Raw genomic sequence first — 8,661 nt, 5'->3', positions numbered from 1 at the left:
GAATAGGTAAACAACAAGATCCTACTATATTCAATAACTTGTAATAACCTATAATGAAAAAGAATATATATATGTATAACTGAATCACTATACTGTACACCAGAAACTAACACAATATTGTAAATCAACTACACTTCAATTTAAAAAAAAAAGAAAAAGGGGAAGCATTTTTTAAATGCCCATTAAAACAAAAAAAAAGAAATATAAAAATGGAAGCTAGTTACTTCAGACTTCATATCTGATAATAGCAAACACAGGGGTTTCTAATATATTGTTTGGGGTGGTTGTTCAATGTTCTTATTTTGAGCTTAGAGATTATGCAAGGTCCTTCCTCCCCTCCCTTAAACATGCACACCAGGCTGCCCCCATGGAGGGTGTGGAAAGGAAGCAAGAATCAAGTCACACATCTACCAACCAGTGGGAACTGAGCCATTTCATCCACGAAGTAGCTGGAGCAAGAACGGGTAGGCGCCCTTTCATTTACAATAGAGCCTGTGTATGGATCACGAGAACTCTGACCCACACCAGAAGCGCTCAGCGCAGTAGATATTTAACAAGGCAAAACGCACGCCCTTCCTCTTCTCTAAATTAGTTCCGTGATGTTGGTGGAATGAAAGTCTTCGGCTTTCAATACACATCACTCTGATATAAATAACCACCTCTGAGGGCCTCAAGCTAGACTTCCTCAAAGCTCAGGTCTTCACTTCCCCCAATGTGTGGTCAAACACACCTGTTCCTCCAAAAATGGCACACTGACTTCTGGGTAAATTATCCTCAGATAGTTCTGAGGCAAGGTCCACTACCTCGTGGCTCAGTTGCACACACATGCAAGATTCTCCATCATGTTTCTCCAAAGACACTAACCTACAAATCCAGGTAGGCGGTTCTGGAAATCAAAGAAAACCTGCCATACATCGAGCTCTTTCATCACTGCTGCCCGGTAGGTATAAATAGTTCAGCTGAAAACATGCCTGTGCAGACAAACCCGTGTACACTGCACACACACACACACACACGCACGCACACAATGCCATGTGTCACAAACAGTAGAAAATTCCATGCTTTTAGGACAGGCACCAGCCAAATCCTTAAATTGTGAAGCTATGAATGCAAGCAGCAAAACGAGTGATTTCAGGCCACTTTTGATTACATTTCTGGAACTTGGCCAGCAGAGCAATTTCCAAGCAAACCAGCTCAGACGGTTCCCAGTTGCATGTACAGCTCACCAGCCTGAAATCAAGCTCTTTGTCAAGCTGGAGGAATGTTTCTTCTCAGCCCAGCTCAAGCTCCAGTCCTACAACATGTTAACTCACTTGCAAGTAATCAGCCTTCCCAAAAATGTGCAAGGAAAAATCTCAAAGAGGAGGGGCGCACAGAACAAAAGCTCCTCACACTGTGAGCAACTGGAGAGTCTGTGATCAACCAGACAGTTCCACGCTGAGCACTGCTAGTTAACAGACAAGCTGGTGCTCCATTTCAGACAAAGGAGGAGACCGGACTGGTTCACACACACTTTTCCCATATGTGACCCTACACGTATCACCCAGTTGGTCCAGAAAATAGTTTCCCTTCAGAGGGCAGCCTTGCTTGAGGAAATCATGTCTATAATCAAAAGCTGACCCTGGGCATTTGCAATAAAGTTTGAACTGGACCCCTTTCTATACTGAGGATGGGCTCAGAGCATAACCTATCTGGGGGCACGTACCCAGGTTGAGAGGAGCTGGGGCCTTAGGAGGGGAGAAGTAGCTTTGGTTTTCCTGACCCGAGAACCCAGATCCAGTGTGCATCAGGCTATCTTGAGGATTCCAGTGTGGAGTCTTCCTCCTCATTAGACCCAAAAGTCCATGAGAACTGCACTTTAAAGTTCCATAAATACACAGAAAATGAGTAACTAGTCACTGACCATTCATAGGCATTGGCATTTGGGGTGGCAACCATTGATATAGAACGTTTCCCCCATTTAAAATCTAACTCAGGCTTAAATTATTCCAAAGTAAAACAAAAACGTTTTAATTTTTGACAGCTTCTTAGCTCTTTGATGTTATCACCTGTCTTGAAATTTAAAAAAAATAAATATTTAAAAATCTAGGCAGCAAATGGTATAATTTTATTCAGCCCCTAAGTGTTGGATTATAAATTAGCCTCTGTCTCTCACCCTCATAAATTCCAGACTGAGTAAAAAGCCTAATGTGAAAATCAAAATGAGTATGAGAAAGAAACATGAGAGAATAGTTTACAGTCGTGAGATAGGAAAGGACTTTCTAAGCAAGATATAAAACCTGGAAACCATAAGGGAAAAGATTTATGAATTTGACTGCATTAAAATTTTAAACTTTGTAAAATAAAAGGCAATACAAGCAAAGACCAGGAGAAAATATTTACAACAGCTATAACACAGAATTAACATCCAGAATGAAAAGGACATACACAAACCACCCAATAATTAATTTGCACAGAATATTCATAGGAAATTCACAACTATATTTGGCCAGGTTGAAAGAACATTACTCATAACCCCCAAAATTCATTCCTAGATACATATACCCAACAGAAATGTATGCACATGTATTCTAAGAAGACATGCACAAGAATGTTCATAGCATCATTTATTTGCTAATAGCTAAAAGTTGGGAAGAACCCAAATGTCCATCAATCAATATGTTGTGGTACATTCACATAATGGAATATAATAAGCAATGCAAATGAATACATTACAGCCATGAGCAAGTACATGAGTGACTCATAATGTTGAATGAAGGATGCCAGACACAAGAGTTCCATTGATATGAAGTTCAAAAACAGGCACGAGTTATCTATGGAAGTTACATTACAGGATAGGGATTACTTTGGGGGAGGTAGGAAGAGGTTTGATAATACTCTATTTCCTGACCTGGGTGGTGGTTACAGAAGAGCTCACCCTGTGTTAATTCTTCCAACAGTACAGTTGTGACTTGTGTGCTTTTCTGTGTTCTTATACTTCAAGAAATTTTGCTCCAAAAAATCTAAATGGTCAACAGGCATATGAACAGATGCCCAACAAAACTCGTCTACCAGAGAAATGCAATTTTAAAGGACACAGCTTTTTCTGCACATAATGCTGGCAATTTTTTTTAATCTATTAATTTCCAGGGTTGGTGAGCATTTTGGTGGCAATATAAATCGGAATTTCCCAGAAGAAGCTTGGTAATATTTACCCAAAATTTAACTGTGCATGCCTTCTGGTCCAGAAATTGTACTTCTAGGAATATATCCTTCAGAAATACTTATACAGAAGCACACACATTTGTGTACAAGAATGTTTGCTGTAGTATTGTTTGTAATGCTGCAAAATGGCAAACCACTTATGTGTCCTTCAATAGGTAAAGAAGCTATAATACAGCTATGCAATCTGGAAGGAATGTAGCCGTTAAAGAAAATGGGGGAAGCCCCTATGTACTAACACAGACAACATTGTTAAGTTAAAAAAAAAAGTTACGGAACAGAACATTTTTATGATCTTGTTATGTATAAATGACCTGAATATAAATTTATTTTTTGTTGTTGATTTTTTAATTTAAAAAAAAGTTTTTTAAACAAAAATATGGAACGCTTCACGAATTTGGGTGTCATCCTTGCTCGGGGTCCATGCTAATCTTCTCTGTATCTCCAGTTTTAGTGTATGTGCTGCCGAAGTGAGCGCTTGTTGATTTTTTTAAAATTGAAGTATAGTTGTTTTACAATGTGTTAGTTTCTGATATACAGCATAATGTTTCAGTTATACACATATACATATATTCTTTTTCATTATAGGTATTTCATTATAGGTATACAAGATATTGAACGTAGTTCCCTGCGCTATACAGTAGGTCCTTCTTGTTCTGAATGTAAACTTTTAAAACAAACAAGCAAAATTTAAAACAAGAAAACAAAACTGAAATCTGATATGGCTCATTGATCTAAGTATCTTAAAATCCCAAGTATCTTAAAATCCCATCACAAAATAAACTTCTCTTGAGAGAGAAGAATTCCCTGAAACCGTCTCTCTGCTTCCTGAGACGAATCCTGGGAAGACTGGACTAGGGAGGAAAGAACTGTGTCCCATTCCACAGCTTCCCAGAGGAGCCTGGGTGTCTCAGAAATGCCAGCTCCCACACAGGCCGAGCAAGGGCACATGGAGTCTCTCCAGCCTTTTGTGCTGCCCAAGCACTTTTCAATAATTAACTAATCCGCCCAAAGGGCGGGGTGGGTGTGGCTCCCACGGACCGCACTCCCTTCTGTCAGCAGAGGCATCCCCCAGCAGAGGCCGTTCCTCCGCCCTGCCCTGCCGCGGCCCCAAACTCAGGAAGGCGAGGGGGGCCCTCAGGGCACCGCCCAGCGGACAACAACTTCCTCCCTCAGCACGTTCTCCAGGAAGGGCTGTATTCTCTTCCCTCCTGGCCCCACCTCCGCCTTTGAGGAAGAACTTGGCCACAGGCAGCAGGAGAAATAACACCTTCATACTGTCAGTTTCAACTTTGCCTTTTTTTCTTTTTTCTTTTTCGCTGAAGGATCCCAGGCACAACAGAAAAATGTGTCCATCCTTTCAATTTTCTTACTGCACAAATAAACTAAATAGCAGGAGCAGTCTCTGTTACAATATTTTCAAATGGTTGGCATCGGGAGCAAAGGTTTCCAGCCTGTGGAATTTAACAAACCATTAAAAATTCCACAATTTGGGAGAAGCCTAGCATAGGATTGCTCATGTTTATTTTGCCAAGTACAGAGGTTTGGTTTTTTTTTTAATAAAAAAAAGCTTGACTCTCACCACCATAAATGAGTGGGCACCTTAGTACCAAAACAATGTTGGTCATGAGAGTCTCAGATTGAAAAATAGCACTTTAAATTTAATAACGCTTAGATCTGTGCAAAATACACAGGTACTCCTCATAGACTGGTGACCGTTTCCTCGCAGGCTGGCGTTAAGTCCCCTTGGAAGGGGCTGACAGAGATTAAATCCTAAATTCCCAAACCTGGCTATGCCTAAGAGAGACAGGAAGGCACTTAAAAGAAAATACAGACTCCGGGTTCCCACCCCATATTTACTGCGTCAGCCTCTCAGCTCTTCAAAAGTAGGGCCCTGGTATGTGTGTGTATATATATATATATATAATATATATATTTTTTTTTTAGGTTTTTACTGTGGTAAAAAAAATAATATAAAATTTACCATTTAAACCATTTTTATCTGTACAATTCAGTGGCATTAAGTACATTCACAATGCTATGCCATCAACACCATTGTCCATTTCTCGAAACACTTTTATCAACCCAAACAGAAACTCTGTAATGTTTAAAAATACTCTCTATTTCTCCTTCCCCTCAGCTCCTGGTAATTTCTACTCTACTTTCTAGGTACTGCGTATAAATGGAATCATAACGATATTTGTCCTTTTGTGTTTGGTTTATTTCACTTAGCATGATGTTTTCAAGGTTCATTTATGTTGTAACATATATTAGAATTTCATTCCTTTTTATGGCTAATTAACATCCACTATATGTATATACCACATTTCCTTTATCCATTCATCTGTTGATAAGCAGTAGGGTTGTTTCTACCTTTTGGCTATTGAGAATAATGCTGCTACAAACATTGGCGTACAAGTTTCTCTTTCAGTGCCCTCTTTCTGTTATTTTGGGTATTTACCAAGGAGTGGAATTGCTGCATCACATGGTCATGCTATGTTTAACTTTGTGAGGAACCATCAAACTGGTTTCCATCACAGCTGCATTTTACATTCCTATCAGCAATGCTTGAGAGTTCCAATTTTCTACATTTTTGTCAGCACTTGTTATTTTCTGTTTGTTTTTTCACTTTGGGGTTTTCTTTGGGCCAGGAGGCAGGTAATAACCATCCTAAGGGGTGTGAAGTGATATCTCTTTGTGGTTTTGATTTACATTTTCTTCATGACTAATGATGTTGAGCATCTTTTCATGTGCTTATTTGCCCATGAAGGGATGTGTATCTTCTCTGGAGAAATGTCTGTTCAAATCCTTTGCCCATTTTTAAATTAGGTTTTGGTTTTTGTTGTTGTTGTTGTTGGATATAGGAGTTTTTAACATACTGAATATTAACCCCTTATGAGACTTGCAAATATTTTTTCCCATTCTGTGGGTTGTCTTTTTACTTGAGGGTATCCTTTGATGCACTAAAGTTTTTAATCTTGTTGAAGCCCAGCTTATCTATTTTTTCTTTTCTTGCCTGTGCTTTTGGTGTCATATCCAAGAAATCATTACCAAGTCCGATGTTTCTCCTCTGTTTTCTTCTGAGAGTTTTATAGTTTAGCTCTTAAGTTTAGGTCTTTGTTTCTAAACAAAGTTGATTTTTGTATGTAGTATAAAGACAGTGTCCAAGTTCATTCTTTTGCATGTGAGTATCCAGTTTTCCCAGTCCCTTTTATTGAAAAGATTGTCCTTTCCCTATTGAGTGGTCTTGGCATCCTTGTCAAAAATCATTTGATCATATATTCAAAGGTTTGTTTCTTAGATCTCTAGTCTATTCCATTGGTCTATATATCTGTCCTTACCCCAGTACCACATTGCTTTGATTACTGTGGCTTTGTAGTAAGTTTTGAAATCAGGAAGTGTGAGACCTCCAACTTCGTTGTTCTTTCTTCTTCCTTTGAAAAATTATTCTGACTGTTCCAGGTCCTTTGAGATACCATATACATTTTAGAATGGATTTTTCTATTCTGAAGGAAAAAAAAAAAGATGCTGGGATTTTCATAGATTGCATTGAATGTGTAGAGCAGTTTGGGTATTTTCATCTTAACAATATAAAGTCTTCCAGTACATGAACACAGGATGTCTTTCCATTTATTTGTCTTCTTTAACATCTTTCAGCAATGTTTTATAATTTTCAATGTTCGAGTCTTTATCTTCCTTGATTAAAAATTTATTCCTAAGTATTTTATTCTTTTTGACACCCTGGTAAATGTAATGATTTCCTTAATCTCCATTTCAGATTTTTCATTGCTAATATATACAAAAGTAACTGATTTTTTGTGTGTTATTTTGTATCCTGCAACTGCTAAATTTGTTTATTAGCTCCATCTGTTTTGTGTGTGTGTGTGTGTGTGTGTATCCTTAGGTTTTTATATATAAAAGATTATGTCATCTGTGAACTGAGATAATTTAACTCTTTTCTTTCCAATGTAGATGCCTTTTATTTCTTTGTAATACCTAATCACTCTGGCTAGAACTTCCAATATTATGTTGAATAGAAGCAGCTATCCTTCTTTTGTTCCTGATCTTAAGAGAGAAGCTCTCAGTCTTTCACCATTGACTATGATGTTAGCTGAGGGTTTTTCATATGTGGGCCCTTATAATGTTGAAGAAGTTTCTTTCTGTTTCTAGTTTATTGAGTGTTTTTGTCATTGAGTGTTGAATTTTGTCATATGGTTTTCTGCATCAGCTGAGGTAGTCATGTGGGTTCTTTTTTTCCTTCATTCTATTAATGTGGTATATTACATTGATTGATTTGTATATGTTGAACTATCCTTGCATTCCATGAATAAATTCCATTTGGTCATGGTACATAATACTTTTAATATGCTGCTGAATTCAATTTGCTAGCATTTTAAAAACTGTATTCATAAAGGGCCATGATCTATAGTTCTCGTTCCTTGTAGTGTCTTTTTCTGGTTTTGGTATCATGGTAATGCTGGCCTCATAGAATGAGTTGGGAAGTGTTGCCTTCTGTTCAGTTCTGGGGAAGATTTTGAGAAAGAGTGGTATTAATTCTTTAAATTTTTGGTAGAATGCACCAGTAAAACCATCTGGTCCTGGAATGTGTATTTCTAAGCCAACTTCCCCCCTTCCCTTCTCCCATGATTCTAATATATGTTTGGGTTGGAGACTAACTACCCCAAATACCTGATCTGAACACTCTTGGATTTAACTCTTGATTAACTAGCCACATTTAGTTTTTAAGAAGAGAAAAAAAGGTAGCTCTCTCTCTTGCCTTCCAAGATGGCCTGCACTCTGTCTATGGAATGTGTGCCTACTTTTACTTTAACCTTTATTGTAATCACCCCCCCCCCACCATGTACATCTCTCTTAAATAAACCTACTTTTACTAAGAAAGAAAGGGATGGAGGGAGGAAGGAAGGAAGGAAGAAAGAAAGAAAGAGAGAGAGTGAAAAGGCTTTGGGTAAGAAATGTACCCAGGCTACCCAGCTCAGGAAGTGCCCACGGGAGAGAAACAGAAGGACCCAGGGGTAAGCGAGCCTCTGAAAACAAGGATGTTGACAACCTCCAGAGGAACGGAATGCCCTGGTTTACAGCTCGCACCCTTCATCTGGCTGCAGCTGCTTCCATCCAGAGAGCTTCTCCCCGTAGTTGTACCTGGCCTATAGCCACTAGAGTTCTGGGCAAGAAGTTACTCTGAGAGAGGGTGAAGGGAGGAGGTGTTATATATAAAACACAACTCACAGGAGTCAGATGGCCAGGGATCAGGTCCTTCTCTGAGCTCTAATGCGCCAAGAGGATGGTGCTCACGTAGCAGAAAAGAGGAAGCTTCTTGGCACAAATTGATTAATGTGAAGCTGTTCTCACTAAAGTATTTTCTTAGTCTACTTGTGCATAAAGATCGTGGAGTTTGGGAAAGCGTCATAAAAGTTGTCATCAGACAGAAAAGCGATTTTC

At 38.8% G+C, this 8,661-nt stretch overlaps 1 non-coding gene across 1 annotated transcript; it reads right to left on the bottom strand.

Moving 5' to 3' along the window:
- Positions 1-3,574: 3,574 nt before the first annotated feature.
- LOC116153787 (U6 spliceosomal RNA) lies at positions 3,575-3,679 on the bottom strand. Its single transcript, XR_004137666.1, has one exon. It is a non-coding gene; the product is annotated as a U6 spliceosomal RNA (small nuclear RNA).
- Between the last annotated feature and the right edge of the window lie 4,982 nt (positions 3,680-8,661).

The sequence above is a fragment of the Camelus dromedarius genome, chromosome 5, assembly GCF_036321535.1.
Source record: "Camelus dromedarius isolate mCamDro1 chromosome 5, mCamDro1.pat, whole genome shotgun sequence".
NCBI classification, from domain to species: Eukaryota; Metazoa; Chordata; class Mammalia; order Artiodactyla; family Camelidae; genus Camelus; species Camelus dromedarius.
The sequence above is the reverse complement of the archived record's forward strand: the minus strand, read 5'-3'. Positions and strand labels throughout refer to the sequence as shown.